Source organism: Sturnira hondurensis, unplaced genomic scaffold, assembly GCF_014824575.4.
Source record: "Sturnira hondurensis isolate 20B ecotype Veracruz unplaced genomic scaffold, ASM1482457v3 Scaffold0009223, whole genome shotgun sequence".
Taxonomy (NCBI): Eukaryota; Metazoa; Chordata; class Mammalia; order Chiroptera; family Phyllostomidae; genus Sturnira; species Sturnira hondurensis.
In genome coordinates, this window is record NW_028081854.1 from 306,843 (window position 1) to 321,886 (window position 15,044).

The following is a 15,044-nucleotide window of genomic DNA, read 5'->3' on the forward strand; positions in this document are numbered from 1 at the left end:
AGGCCTCTTTGGGTTCATCTTGGTTGGGACCCTCTTTGCTTTCTGAACTTCTGTGGCTTTTTTTCTTTCTCCAGGCTCAGAAAGTTTCCTGTTATTATTTTTTCAAAGAGTCTCTATCCCTTGTTTCTTTTTTTCTTCTTCTGGTATTCCTATGATTCTAATGTTGTTGCTTTTTGTGTTATCTTGGAGTTCCCTTTAGCTATCTTCATATTATTGAGACTTTTTTCATGCAGCTGCTCTACCTGGGTGTTTCTTTTTGCCTTGTCTTCCTGCTTACTAATTTGGTGCTCTGCTTCATCCAGCCTGCTTATAATTCCTTCAAGTGTGTTTTTTTTATTTCAGATATTGTATTTTTTTATTTCTTCCTGGTTTTTGTTTATAGTTTCTATTTTCTTTTCATTCTGTTGTAGTTCTCACTCAGTTCCCTTGTATTTGTCTTTGAGTTTCTTGAACATCCTTATAACCATTATTTTGAATTCTATATCTGATAGTTTGCTTATCTCCATTTTATTGAGCTCTTTTGGTAGGTGTCTTCCATTCCTTTTGATTTCAGGGTTTTTTTTGTCTCCCCATTTTAGGTGACTCCTGTTTGTTTCTGTGCTTCCTAATGTTCTGCTTTGCAGGCTGTCTTTGTAGGGTGAACTTCTATGGTAGGAGTTGTATGGGATTCAGTGATGTGGTCTTTGATCTCCTTACCTGGATGATGTACAGTTGCCCTTTCTTCTGTTTCTATAGGTTCTCTTGTTGTACTTGGGTTTTTACCCATTGGTTTTTACCCTTTGTTGTTGAATTCTCTCCTCCAGGAGGTATATTGGTGTTTACAACTCCTACCTAATCTTATATGTGATCAGTGGCCAGGGGAAAGGAAAATGGATTAAGGCAGCAGGAGCATATTCTATGAAATTTAAAGTACCAACAAGAAGAGAAGAGATAGGAGATCCTTTGGAGAAGTACTGTATTAAATGTGATATTTCCCCCAACTGGCCACTTTTTATAAAACTTGAAAAAGTGTTAAGAGTCTTATTAGAGGGGAGAAGGAATGTGAGCTGGATCCAGAAATGAGAGTGCTTGTGCAAGGTTAAATGGTGAGATATAGTAAGAGTAAAGGATAAAAAGTAGACATAGTGTGCTAGAGAATAGAATTAACCACAACAATAATAAAGCTTAGGAAAATAGTGAAATGGACTAAGATCAGAGAGGAGGAGTGGTGTAGTATTTATTACTGGTGTAGTAATAATATGGAACAACAGTTATTTATAATAATGTTGAAACCACAATAATATGACAATAAATATATGATCTGGATAAAAATAATAGAAAGTTAGAAGGTACACAACCAAGAGTAGTGTGTTATTGAAACATGAGCGAAGTGAAAGAAGGAAAATTAAAATTCAATATGAAAGAGAGAACAAAGAAATCCAGTCAAACAATGCAATTAAACAAAATGAAGAAAACTAAACAGGAAGAAGAGAAATAAACATACTAATAAAATAAGTAAAAATAATGGAAAAATAAAAATAAACAATAAAATGCAAGTTCTAAAAATAAACAATAAAATGCAAGTTTCTACAGCAAAGTGAAAGTTGTCTCAGTTTCTCAGTTATTTGCTTTAGTATTATGATCCCTCTGTGGATCTCTCTGTCATCCTTTCACAGCTTCAGGTCTTACTGTCTTACACTTGGAAGAAACAAAAGCTTACTGCAGATTTTAAACCTGCCAAGGGAGTTCTGCTGGTCTTCCTGGATGCTTCTAGCAGAAGGAAGCTTAGCTTAGCTTTTCTCCCTTTCTGTAGTTTTGTGAGGATGGGGTCAGGCCTGAGCTGCAATATTCACAGTTGCCCAGCCTCCAACCCAAGTTGCACGTGTGCTGCTGGGACCCCACTGCCCATCTGCACCAGGCAGGTGCCTTTCATCCACCAATTGTATCTCCTGTGAGGTGCACTGATTAGGAGCAACTTACACCCCACCTCCTCCCTCTTTGCTAGCCTCTGTGCTGAGTGCTCTAAAAGTTCCTTCAGAGCAGTTCAGCTTTCCCACTAAGTTAAGTCTCTCTGGGGAATGCCAGCTCCCTGAGCCCTGCTGCCCTCTGAATGGTCAGTGTGGTGCATGACACCCCTCCTCCTCCTCCCTCTTCAGGAGCTCAGCCTCTGCGCAAGAGTCGTTTGAACAGCGGCTGAGGGCCTTTTTTTGTGTGTAAAATCCTCTTGTTTAAGCCTAACTTTCTGACCAATCTCAAAACTATCTAGATCAGGGTCTGACACAGCCTAACTCTTCTCCCTTTTCCAGTTGTCACCCTGCTCCCCAGTTTCTCTGTTAGTGACCTATCCAGTGACTACAGTCCCAGTGGACCACCTCTGTGCATCTCCCACTTGTCTTTATTCCCCACATTCTGCTGACCCCCACCCTGTGACTTCAAGAATCCAGATCTCTCCTACTAGGAAGGCTAGGTGTTTCAGCTGAGCACAGGGGCAAGTTGGCTCTACTCCTACCTACCTCACCACCATCTTCCTGTTTACATTCTTTCTGATTTTATTCAAATTGGCTAATTTAAATATTATGCATCTTGGATTTTTTTTAAAATGTTCTTTTAATTTCTTTTAATGTTTTTGTTTATTTTATTTTTTCTTCCTAAAATGCTTTCAGTTTATTCTTCTCTACATACATCCTCCAGCTCCCAGATTTGAAAGCTTACCATAATATAAGCTCAGCAGTCCTCAGAATCTTTAACAGATTCTATCAGTTTCGCTTTTCCTATCCCCTACCTTCACTGAACTCCAACTCAGATTCCCTGTCTAGTTCTCAGGGAACTGCTCAGAAGAGATAGAGATAGAAGATAGAAGATAGAGATAGAGAAGAGATAGAGATAGAGATAGAGCAGAGATAGAAGCCTGAGTTTAGTCTCCCCTCCCACCCTTCTCTACCCAACTATAAGAAAGCAAGCCTGGATAGAAAAGACGTGGATTCCAAAGTAAGATATTGGCTTGTTTCCACACATAGATTGGGGGAGGAGGAGACTTTCTCAGCATTGCCACTGTTTTGTTCACATTTGGGTATGTGTTGTCCCAGAGCCTGGGTTTGCTATGCCTTCAACTGACTAAGAAGGAGAGAAATGTGAGGACACTAGTAAGGGTCCACAGGTATCATGGAGACCAGCAGCTGCCACACCACTAAAGAATGCCTGGGTCTTTGCAGGTGGTTTTGCATGGTGAGGACCATACTGTCACCCTTCTAGAATACCATGTCATAGGGGCCTTCCCCAAACATCATAGCATATAACACATAGCCTAAGGACCAGACATCAATCTGCATATTGGTGGCACAGTGGCTCTGTACTGAGAAGGGATCTAGGGCCAGGTAGGAGATGGTGAACTGCCGGGGGGTGGGGGTAGTTCTCTAAGGCTGTAGCCTGGCAGAAGCCCTCCACATGGATGCATGCTTGATTAATGGAACCCAAGTCCACTACAACAAGCTTCCTCTCATCTCTAAGTAGGTACTGGTGTGTTTTAGGTCACTGTGGGCATAACCCTGGGCATGAATTTCATGAAGGCTTCTATAGATACCCAGCAGCAGATAAAGGATTTGATCTTCAGTTAAGAAGGATTTGATCTTCAGTTACCTTTGTCTTTCAGACTTTCTGTCTCATTACACAGCTACCTCTCTTTAAGAATAGCAATAGCCAGGACTGGTGTTGTGCCCTGCTCTCTCAGACAGTAATCCATAAGACAAATGATGTTTGGGTGATGGAAGAGGCCATGCATATCTGCTTCTCACTGGGCCTTTTCCCAGCCCTGCCTTCCCCCTGTTTCTGGATAAAGAGGTAGTACTTATTGTCAATGATGACAGTTCCCTGAGAGCAGATGTACAGTGTGTAGCCTGTGATGTCTAAGTCATCCTCCTCGAGGTCTGTCTGAGGCTGCCACAGGGGTTCATCCAGCTTGAGTGGCCTCTTCCAAGGATATTCTGGGGGGCCTAGCAGATCATGGTGGCTTGGGCTGGAGGTAATTTGGTTTTTTAAGTCACGTTTTTCTTAATAATTTTACTATTTAAAATGTTTTTCCAAATACTGACCATTTAAAATAAGTTTCCTTCACAATTAATAGATAACTTAATTGAAGAAATTTGAGAAGCATACAAAATTTGAATTTATAATTGTACTGATGTATTTTGTTTCTTATTTAGTTATACTTACTGTGTTTATACAAAGATTGTAGTTCTTTTCTGCTGCACATATACAAACTAGAGATTTACTTATATTAAAGGGATTTCTGTTCCATACACCTGATAATATAGTCTTAGAGTAACTATAAAGGTTGCAACCATATTAGGTTTCAGTCTAATGAAAGATGATCTACTATATTCAGCACTTAAGTACTGTAGTTAAGCAATGGCTGAAAATTCCATAGGGAACAAGAATATGGAAACAGGGCAATTAACTTATTATAAATGTGAAACTGTACTTGATAGTACTGCAACACATCTGATATTTGGGCTTTTCAGTCTAAATCAAAGAATTTCAACAAAATTAGTTACAATTAAACTTTTTTTTAGGAAAGGGAATGTATTCCCTGAGAAGTGTTCACTCTTTGTTTCTTTCTTCCTTCTTTCCTTCTTTTCTTTCCCTTCCTCTCTCCCCCTCCCTTTTTCTCTCTCTGTCTCTTTCTTTCTTTAAGAAATATTTATTTAGTTTCTTCTCTGTGTAAGACTCTGGGCTAAACATTTGTAGCATGTAACATTTATAGGTTTCTAAGGATTAATAAATACCACTACCTGTTTCAAGTCTGTTAAAACCAGCCAGATAATTTTTTAAAGCCTGTTTATTACATAATCACAGTGCTGCATCTGATTCTTAACATTTTCTCATGTATTTGTCACTTTTAATTATCCCTTAATCTTTTAATTTAAGACTTTATTTTTAGAACAATTTTAGTTCCATAGGAAAATTAAAAATGTACAGGTGTGTCCCAAATACTCCCTACCCCCACACATGCATAGCCTCCATTATCAACATTCCCCACCAAAGTTACACTAGATCGTATACCCTTGTTAAAACTGATGAACCTACATTGACATTATAATCACCCAAAGTTTAAAGTTTACATAAGGGTTCACTTTTGATGTTGTACATCCTATGGGTTAGAATAAATATGTAATGAAATGTACAGTATCTATCATTATGTTATCATACAAAGTAGTTTCTATGCCCTAAAAATCCTCTGCACTCTGCCTTATTTATCCCTCCCATAACCACTGGCAACTACTAATTTTTTTACTGTCTACAGTGGTTTGCCTTTTCCATGTCATGTAGTTGGAATCATACAGTATGCAGCCTTTTCGGATTGATTTCTTTCAGTTAGTAATATGCATTTCTGTTTTTTCCATAACTTTTCATAGCTTGTTACCTTATTTCTTTTTTTACACTGAATAATATCCTATTGTCTGGAAGTTCTATACTTTGTTTATCTAAAATTGTGGTCCTAGCATTGACATTAACTATGTTTGAGATCTTAGATGAGTCTCAAGACACCATCGCACCTCTTGGAAACCACTATTCTATTTTCTCTTTGCATGGATTTCCTTATTCTAGACATATCATATGTAGAATCGTACAATATTCAACTTTTATATTTATCTTTATTCACTTAGTGTAATGTTTTCAAAGTTCACCCATGTTATAGCATGCATCAGTAAGCTGTTCTTTTCAGATGGCTAAATAATATTCCACTGTATAGATGTACTATATTTGTTTATCTATTCATTCATTGATGGACATTTGCATTATTTCCAATTTTGGGCTGTTGTAAATAATACTGCAGTGAGCATTAATGTTTTTGTTTGAAACATTTGTTAATTTGTTATATCATTTTATTTTATTTTATTTTTTAATTTAATTGTTCAAGTAGAGTTTTCTGTCTTACTCTTAATTCTCTTTCATATACACTTTGGATTCGTACAGTAACATCATATGTAAATTTTCAAGAACTGACAAGTTGTTATGCAAAGTGGACTCACCACTTTACAATCCCACTAACAATGTAGGAGTGTTTCACTTATTATAGTCTGTCTTTTTTAATTTTAGCCATTTTAGAGGGTGTGAAGTAGTATTTCATTGTGTTTTTTAATTTTTTTATTTAATAATTGTTCAAGCACAGTTTTCTGTCTTTTACTCCCATCCCAGCCCACCCACCCCCCAGTGCTCCCCACTTCCCTCCCATTTCCACCCCCCTTAGTTGTTGCCCATCTGTCCTTTATACTAGTTCCTGTAAATCCTTCCCCTTTTTCCCTTGAAATTCCCTCCCCTCTCTCCTCTGGTCACTGTCCCCCTTTTCTCTATTTCAGTGTCTTTGGTTATATTTTGCTTGCTTGTTTGTTTTGTTGTTTATCTTCCTGTTAAAGGTGAGATCATATGGTATTTGTGTTTCAACACCTGGCTTATTTCACTCAGCATAATGCTTTCCAGTTCCATCCATGCTGTTGCAAAGGGCGGTAGCTCCTTCTTTCTTTCTGCTGCATAGAATTCCATTGTTTATATGTACCATAATTTTTTGATCCATTCATTTACTGATGGGCACCTAGGTTGCTTCCAGCTCTTGGCTGCTATGAACATTGGGGTGCATAGACTCTTTTGTATTGATGTTTTAGGGTTCTTAGGATATAATCCCAGCAGTGGCATTGCTGGGTCAAAAGGCAGGTCCGTTTTTAGTTTTCTGAGAAAATTTCATACTGTTTTCCACAGTGGTTGTACCAGTCTGCAATCCCACCAACAGTGGATTAGGGTCCTCTCTTCTCCACATCCTCTCCAACAGTTGTTTGTTGCTTTGTTTATGATGGTCATTCTAACCAGTGTAAGGTGGTATCTCATTGTGGTTTTAATTTGCATCTCTCTGATAGCTAGTGGTATTAAGCATCTTTTCATGTGTCTCTGGATCTTCTGTATGTCCTCTTTGGAGAAATGTCTGTTTAGGTCCTTTGCCCACTTTTTAATTGGGTTGCCTGTCTTCTTAGAGTAGAGTTTTCATTGTGTTTTAATTTTCATTTCCCTAATGATGACCGATGTTGGCAACTTTTTCTGTGCTGACCATTTCTTCTTTGGAGTAATACCTTTTCAAACTTGTGCTCATTTAAAAAATTGGGTTACATGTATTTTTATTGTTGAGTTATAAGAATTCTTTATGTGTTTGGGGGTACTAGTCTGATCAGATATGTAATTTTAAAAATATTTTCTCCATTTAGGTGGCTTATTTTCTTTATTTATTAATGATATCTTTTGAAGCACAAAAATTAAAAATTTGTCAAAGTCTAGTTTCTTCCCTTGTCCTTCCTTCCTTCCTTCCTTCCTTCCTTCCTTCCTTCCTTCCTTCCTCACTTGTGTTTTTGATGCCAAGTCTAATAAATCATTGCGTAATGTGGACTCCTGTGTATTCTAAGAATTTTGTAGTTGCAGCTCTTGTATTTAGCTAATATGATTCAGTTTGACTTAATTTTTATCTACCTTGTGAGGGAGGAGTCCAAGCTCATTATTTTTCATTTGTATATCCAGTGCTGCCAGAACCATTTGTTGAAAGAACTATTCTTTTATCATTGAATTTTCTTCCCTTATTAAAAATTAATTGGCAATAAATGTAAGAGCTTATTTCTATATTCTCAATTCTATTTCATTAGTCTACATGTTTATTCTTATGTTGGTGTTATATTGTCTTCATTATGTAGCTAAGTATTACATTTTATTTTTTAAGTATTCTACTTTTCAGTTACAGCTGACATTCAATATTATATTAGTTTCAGGTGTACAGCATTGTGGTTCGACATTTACATAACTTACAAAGTGATCTCCCTGTAAGTCTAATACCCATAGGGCACTACACATAGTTATTACAATATTACTGACTATATTCCCTATTTGTACTTTATACACCTATAATTATTTTGTAACTGCTAATTTGTACCTCTTTATCCCTTCACCTTTTTCATCTCCCATCTGGCAACCAACAATTTGTTCTCTGTATCTATGAGTTTATTTCTGTTATGTTTATTCATTTATTTTATTCTTTAGACTCTAAATATAAGTGAGATCATATGGTATTTGTCTTTCTACTTCTGACTTACTTTACTTAGCATAATACACTCTCAGTCCATGACTGTTGTCACAAAAGGAAACATTTCATTTTTAAAAAAATATTTATTGTATTTTTTCATTACCATTTAGTACCTTTATATTCCTCCTCCATTGATCACTCATGTCCATGAGTCCTTTCTTCACTATATTTTATGTTTAACTAGTATTTCACTGCATATGTATACCATCTGTTCTTTATCAATGGACAGTTAAGTTGCTTTCATATCTTGTTTATAATAAATAATTCTGAAATGTATATAGAGGAGTGTATGTCTTTTTGAATTGTTATTTTGAATTTCTTGTGATAAATGCCGACAAGTAGGATTGTTGTATCATATGGTAGTTTTATATTTAATTTTTTGAGGTACATCCATAGTGTCTCCCATATTTGCCACAACAATTAGCAATTCCCCCAACAGTGCACGGAGTTCCCTTTTCTTTACTTCCTCTCCAGCATAGTTTGTTAATAAATAAATAAATTAATTAATTAATTTTAAAATTCTTATTATTTAATTATTGTTCAAAAACAGTTTTCCATCCCCAAACCCAGCCCAGCCCACCCCCCATGCTCCCCACCTCCCTCCCATTTCCACCCCCCTTAGTTATTCTTCATGTGTCCTTCGTACTAGTTTCTGCAAATACTACTCCTTTTCCCCTGAAATTCTCTCCCCTCTTCCCTCTGGTCCCTGTCAGCCTGTTTCGAATTTTAGTGTCTTTGGTCATATTTTGCTTGCTTATTTTGTTGTTTAGGTTCCTGTTAAAGGTGAGATCATATGGTATTTGTGTTTCAACACCTGGCTGATTTCACTCAGCATAATGCTTCCCAGTTCCATCCATGCTGTTGCAAAGGGTCGTAGCTCCTTCTTTCTTTCTGCTGCATAGAATTCCATTGTGTAAATGTACCAGAGTTTTTTGATCCATTCATTTACTGACGGGCACCTAGGTTGCTTCCAACTCTTGGCTATTGTAAATTGTGCTGCAATGAACATTGGGGTGTATAGGTTCTTTTGGATTGCTGTTTTAGGGTTCTTAGGATATAATCCCAGCAGTAGAATTGCTGGGTCAAAAGGCATGTTCATTTTTAGTTTTCTTAGAAAATTCCAGCCCTGGCTGGTGTAGCTCAGTAGATTGAGCATAGGCCTGTGAACCACACGATCGCGGTTCGATTCCCATTCAGGGCACATCCCTGGGTTGCAGGCCAGTTCCAGGTTCCCGGTTCCCGGTTCCCGGCAGGGGACGAATGAGAGGCAACCATACATTGATATTTCTCTCTCTCTCTCTCCTTCCCTTCCTCTCAAAGATAAATAAGTAAAATCTTTGGAAAAAAAAAGAAAATTCCATACTGTTTTCCATAGTGGTTGTACCAGTCTGCAATCCCACCAACAGTGAACTAGGGTCCCCTTTTTCCCACAACTGCTCCAGCATTTCTTGTTTGTTGCTTTGTTTATGATGGCCATTCTGACCGGTGTAAAGTGGTATGTGATTGTGGTTTTAATTTTCATCTCTCTGATAACTAGTGATATTGAGCATCTTTTCATGTGTCTCTGGATGCTCTGTATGTCCTCCTTGGAGAAGTCTCTGTTCAAGCCCTTTGCCCATTTTTTAATTGGGTTGCTTGCCCTCTTAGAGTAGAGTTCTGTAAGTTCTTTGTATATTTTGGAGATTAAACCATTGTCTTAGGTATCATTGGGAAATATGTGTTCCCATATAGTTGGATCTATTTTTATTTTAATACTGTTTTCTTTAGACATGCAGAAGCTTTTTAATTTGAGGAGATTCCATTTGTTTATTTTTTTCTTTAAGTTCCTTGCACTAGGGGATATATCACTAAAAATGTTGCTGCATGAAATATCTGAGATTTTCCTGCCTGTGTCCTGCTCTAGGACTATAATGTTGTCACGGTTTATATTTAAGTCTTTTATCCACCTTGAATTCATTTTTGTATATGATGTAATTTGGTGCTTGAGTTTCATTTTTTTGCATGTAGTTGTCCAGCTCTCCCAACACCATTTGTTGAAGAGGCTATTTTTATTTCATTTTATGTTACTGCTCCCTTTGTCAATACTAATTTACCTTAGAGACTTGGCTTGATTTCTCGGATCTCTGTTCTGGTCTATTGGTCCATGTTGCTGTTTTTTGTTAGTACCAGGCTATTTTGATTACAGTAGCCTTGAATATAGTTTGGTAACAAGTATTGTGATCCCTCCTACTTTGATTTTCTTTCTCAAAAGTGCAGCAGCTATTCAACGTCATTTATGGTTCCATTTAAATTTTTGAAGTGTTTGTTTTATGTCTGTGAAATATGCCATTGATACTTAAATAGGTGTTGCATTGAATCAGTAAATTGCTTTGTGTGTATGGACATTTTGATGATGTTAATTCTTATAATCTATGAAGGTGGTATATATTTCCATTTGTTTGTGTTTTCCTTGATTTCTTTCTTCAGTTTTGTGTAGTTTTCAGCATACAGGTCTTTTACCTCCTTGGTTAGGTTTATTCCTAGGTATTTTATTTATTTGTTTTTTGCTGTATCAAATGGGATTTTTTTCTTGATTTCTGCTTCTGCTTTTTCATTGTTGGTATACAAAAATGCCTTTGATTTCTGGATATTGACTTTGTATCCGTCTGTTTTTCTGAATTCATTTATTAGGTTGAGCAGTTTCTTGATTGATTCTATAAGATTTTCTATGTGTACTATGATGCAAACTGCAAACAATGACAGTTTTGTTTCCTCCTTTCCAATTTGGATGCCTTTTATTTACTTTTCTTTTCTGATTGCTGTGGCTAAAACTTCCAATACTATATTGAATAGAAGTTGTGAAAGTGGACAACCTTGTCTTGTGCCTGATCTTAATGGGAACACTTTTAGTGTTCATCCATTGAGTATGACGTTGGCTGTAGGTCTCTCATATATGGCCTTTATTATGTTGAGGAATCCTCCCTCTAATCCCACCTTGATGAGTGTTTTTTAAAAATATTTATTTATTTTTAGAGAGAGGGGACAGGAAGGAGAAAGAGAGGGAGAGAAACATCAATGTGTGGTTGCCTCTCATGTGTCCCCCACTGGAGACCTGGCCTGCAACCCAGGCATGTGCCCTGACTGGGGATGGAACCAGCGACCCTTTGCTTCACAGGCCCGTGCCCAATCCACTGAGCTGCACCAGCCAGGGCTGATGAGTGTTTTTATCATAAATGAGTGATGTACCTTATCAAATGCTTTTTCCACATCTGTTGATGTAATCATGTGATTTTTGTCTTTGCTTTTCTTTAGTCATGTATTACATTTACTGATTTGAGAATATTGAAACATCCTTGCATCCTTTGGATGAATCCCACTTGGTCATGGTGTATGATGTTTTTAATATATTGTTGGATGCGATTTGCCGATATTTTGTTGAGGATTTCAGCATCTATGTTCATCAGCGATATTGGCCTGAATTTTTTTTGTTTGTTGTGCCTTTATCTGGTTTTGGAATTAGGATGATGCTGGCTTCATAAAAAAGAGTTTGGGAGTCTTCCATCATTTTGGACTTTTCGGAATAGTCAGTGAAGGATAGGGATTAGCTCTTCCTTAAATGCTTTGTAGAATTCTCCTGTGAAGCATCTGGTCTAGGGCTTTTGTGTGATGGGAGTTTTTGGATTACTGGTTCAATTTCATTTGCTGTTATTGGTCTGTTCAGGCTTTCTGCTTCTTCTTCATTGAGTTTTGGAAGATTATATTTTTTCTAGAAATTTGTCTATTTCACCTAGGTTCTCAAATTTCTTGGCATACAGTTATTCATAGTAATTTCTTACAATCCTTTGTATTTCTGTGATGTCAGTTGTAATCTCTCCTTTTTCACTCCTAATTGTGTTAATTTGCATCCTCTCTCTATTTTTCTTAATGAGCCTGATTAAAGTCTTGTCGATTTTGTTTATCTTTTCAAAGAACTAGCTCCTGGATTCATTGATGGTTAGAGTTCTGCTTTTAGTCTCTATGTCATTTAATTCTGCTCTGATCTTGGTTATTTCTTTCCTTATACTAGCTTTGGGATGTCTTTGTTGTTGTTATTTGAGTTTTTGTAGGTGTACGGTTAGCTTGTTTGTTTGAAATGTTTCTATCTTTTTTAGGTAGGCCTGTATTACTATGAACTTCCCTCTCAGGACTGTCTTTGCTGTGACCCATTATTTTTTTATTGTGAGTTTATTTTTGTTTGTTTACAGAAACTTTAATTTCTTCCTTGATCTCAGGATTAACCCATTCATTATTTAATAGCATGGTATTCAATCTCCATGATTGTCAGTGTTTTTGGTTCTTTCCTTAGGAGATGTTTTCTAGTTTCAGTCCCTTGTGGTTGGAGAAAATGTTTAGTGTGATTTCAATTTTGTTGAATTTGTTGAGGCTTGTTCTGTGTTCTCTCATGTGAACATTTGAAAATGTTCCATGTGCATTTGAAAAGAATGTGTATTTAGCTTCTTTTGGGTGAAGAGCTATCTATGTATCAATTAGGTCCATTTCATCTAGGGCATTGTTCAGTGGCACAATATCTTTGTTGATATTTTGTGTGGTATATCTGTTCATTTTTGACAGTGGGGTTTTAAAATCTCCAAAGTCATCTAAGATTCTCTGTATGTATTTGGATGCTTCTATATTTGGTGCATATATATTTACAATGTTTATGTCTTCTTGGTGGATTCTTCCCTTGAGTATTATGAAGTGACCTTCTGGGTCTCTCTTTATGGCCCTTTTGTTTAGTCTGTTTTGTCCAATATGAGTATTACTACCCTGGCCATTTTTCCCTGTCTGTTTGCTTACAAAATTTGTATACACTCCTTCACTTTCAGTCTGTGAAGGTCTTTTGTCCAGAGTTGGATCTCTAGTAGGTAGCACATGTGTGGATAATGCTTTCCTTTCCTTTCAGCTATTATATTTCTTTTAATTGGAGCATTTAATTCATTTATTTTTAATGTTATTTTTGATAGATAGTCATTCATTGCCATTTTTGTACTTGTGTTCCTCTCTATCTCTTTTCCTCCTTTCCTTAAAGCAGTCCCTTTAGCATCTCTTGCAGAGCTGGTTTGGTGGAGATATATTTTTTTTAGAATTCTTTTGTCTGGGAATCTCTTTATTTTCTCCTCTATTTTGATTGAGAGCCTTTCTGGGTAAAGTATTGTTGGTTGCCGGACTCTAGGTCTCATAACTTGGAATATTTCTTGCTATTCCCTACTGGCTTGGAGTATTTCCATTGAGGATTCAGCTGCTAACCTTATCAGGGCTCCATTGTATGTTATTTTTTTTTTCTCCCTTGGTGTGATTAAGATTCTCTCTTTGTTGGAATTTTTCCATTTTAATGATGATGTGTCTTGAAGTGGGCCTCTTTGGGTTCCTCTTGATTTGGATTGTCTGTGTTTTCTGGAGTTTTGTGACTTTTTCTCTCATCAAATTAGGAAAGTTTTCTATCATTACTTTTTAAATAGGTTTTCTATCCCTTTCTCTTCTTCTCCTTCTGGTATTCCTAATATACGGATATTATTACATTTCATGTTGTCTTTCATTTCTCTTAATCCCTCTCCATTCTTTCTGAGCCTCTTTTCCTTTTTTTGCTCTTTCTGGGTCTTCTTTTTCTACTTTGTCCTCCAACTGGCTGATGTGATCTTCTGCTTCATCAATCCTGCTTTTGATTCCTTCCACTATGTTCTTCAGTTCAGTGATTGTATTCTTCATTTCCTCTTGACCCTTGTTGATAGTTTGTATTTCCTTTTTCATGTTGATCTAGTTTTCAGTGAGTTTGTTTAGTTTCCCTGTAATTTCTGGTGGCTCATTGTGAGCTCATTGAACTTCCTGATAACCATTGCCTTGAACTCAGTGTCTGATAGTTGAGTTGCCTCTATTTCATTAAGCATTCTTTCTGAGGATTCCTTCTTTTTTTCATTTGGGAATTGTTTCTTTGTCTTCCCATTATCTGTGAGACTCTTCTTGTTAGCTTCAGCTTCTTAAATTGATCTGTTCTCATGCCTGGGTTTATGGTGTGCAGTTCTGTGGTAGAATACCTGAGAAATTCAGTGGTGCAATCTCCATGATCTCCTGAGCTCACTGGTCTTGGGCTTTTGTTTAAGTTGGCTCTGTGTTTGTCTTTGGGTTTTGATTGTTTGGGGGTCTTTCTTTGGTGGGTCCTTCCCAGCAGCTGGTTAACTTAGGGTCACTCTGTCCACCACCTGTTTTAATTCGTTGTGCTGGTGAGGGCAGGTTGTGTTGAAATTAGTTCTTCTGTGTGTACAAGATTTTGAGGCTACTTTTTTTCTTTTGTTCAGTTGCTTGTACTGAGTAGTTTCTCCTCTATTTAGTTATATTTTCAGATAGGCCCTGCATTGAGGTTTGTGTGGTTTTCCCTCCCTCCTTCACCTTTTTTTGTTATTATCTGTTGGTGGTTCCTTTGTTTGGGGGTTTTTCTCCCAGTGGTTATCCTGGTATTCACCGCTTCCACCTAATCTTTTTTGTGATCAGTTTGAGGGGAAGGCAAAATGGTTTAAGACAGCAAGAGAGTGTTTTATGATATTCACAGTAGAAGCCAGTAGAGAAAAGATAGGAGATCCTTTGGCTATGTATAGTGTTAACCTTGATCTTCAACCCAACTAGCCACTTTTAAGAAAGGATGGAGGACTTCCGCCAAGATGGAGGCATAGGTGGAAACACTGTGCCTTCTCCCACAACCAAGTTTGGATACAACAAAAGTTTTGGAGAACTAAGACACACCCAGAGACCAGAAAACTGAATTATACGGAAGTCCAACAGCTACAAACTGTTCAACGGGGACGGTAAGAGAGGCAGAGCCAGAAGCGGAGCAGGGTCGGGAAGGACAGACCTAGGAGTGCAGGCAGCCCGGACCTAGTCGGGGTGCGGGGCAGACTGACCAAGGTCGCACATTCGCGTGCAGTGAGACGGACCACACAGG

The 15,044-nt window shown here is 37.3% G+C and overlaps 1 pseudogene; it reads right to left on the bottom strand.

The window, feature by feature from the left end:
* Positions 1-2,924: 2,924 nt before the first annotated feature.
* Positions 2,925-8,224, bottom strand: LOC118994263 (serine/threonine-protein kinase 16-like; annotated as a pseudogene).
* Between the last annotated feature and the right edge of the window lie 6,820 nt (positions 8,225-15,044).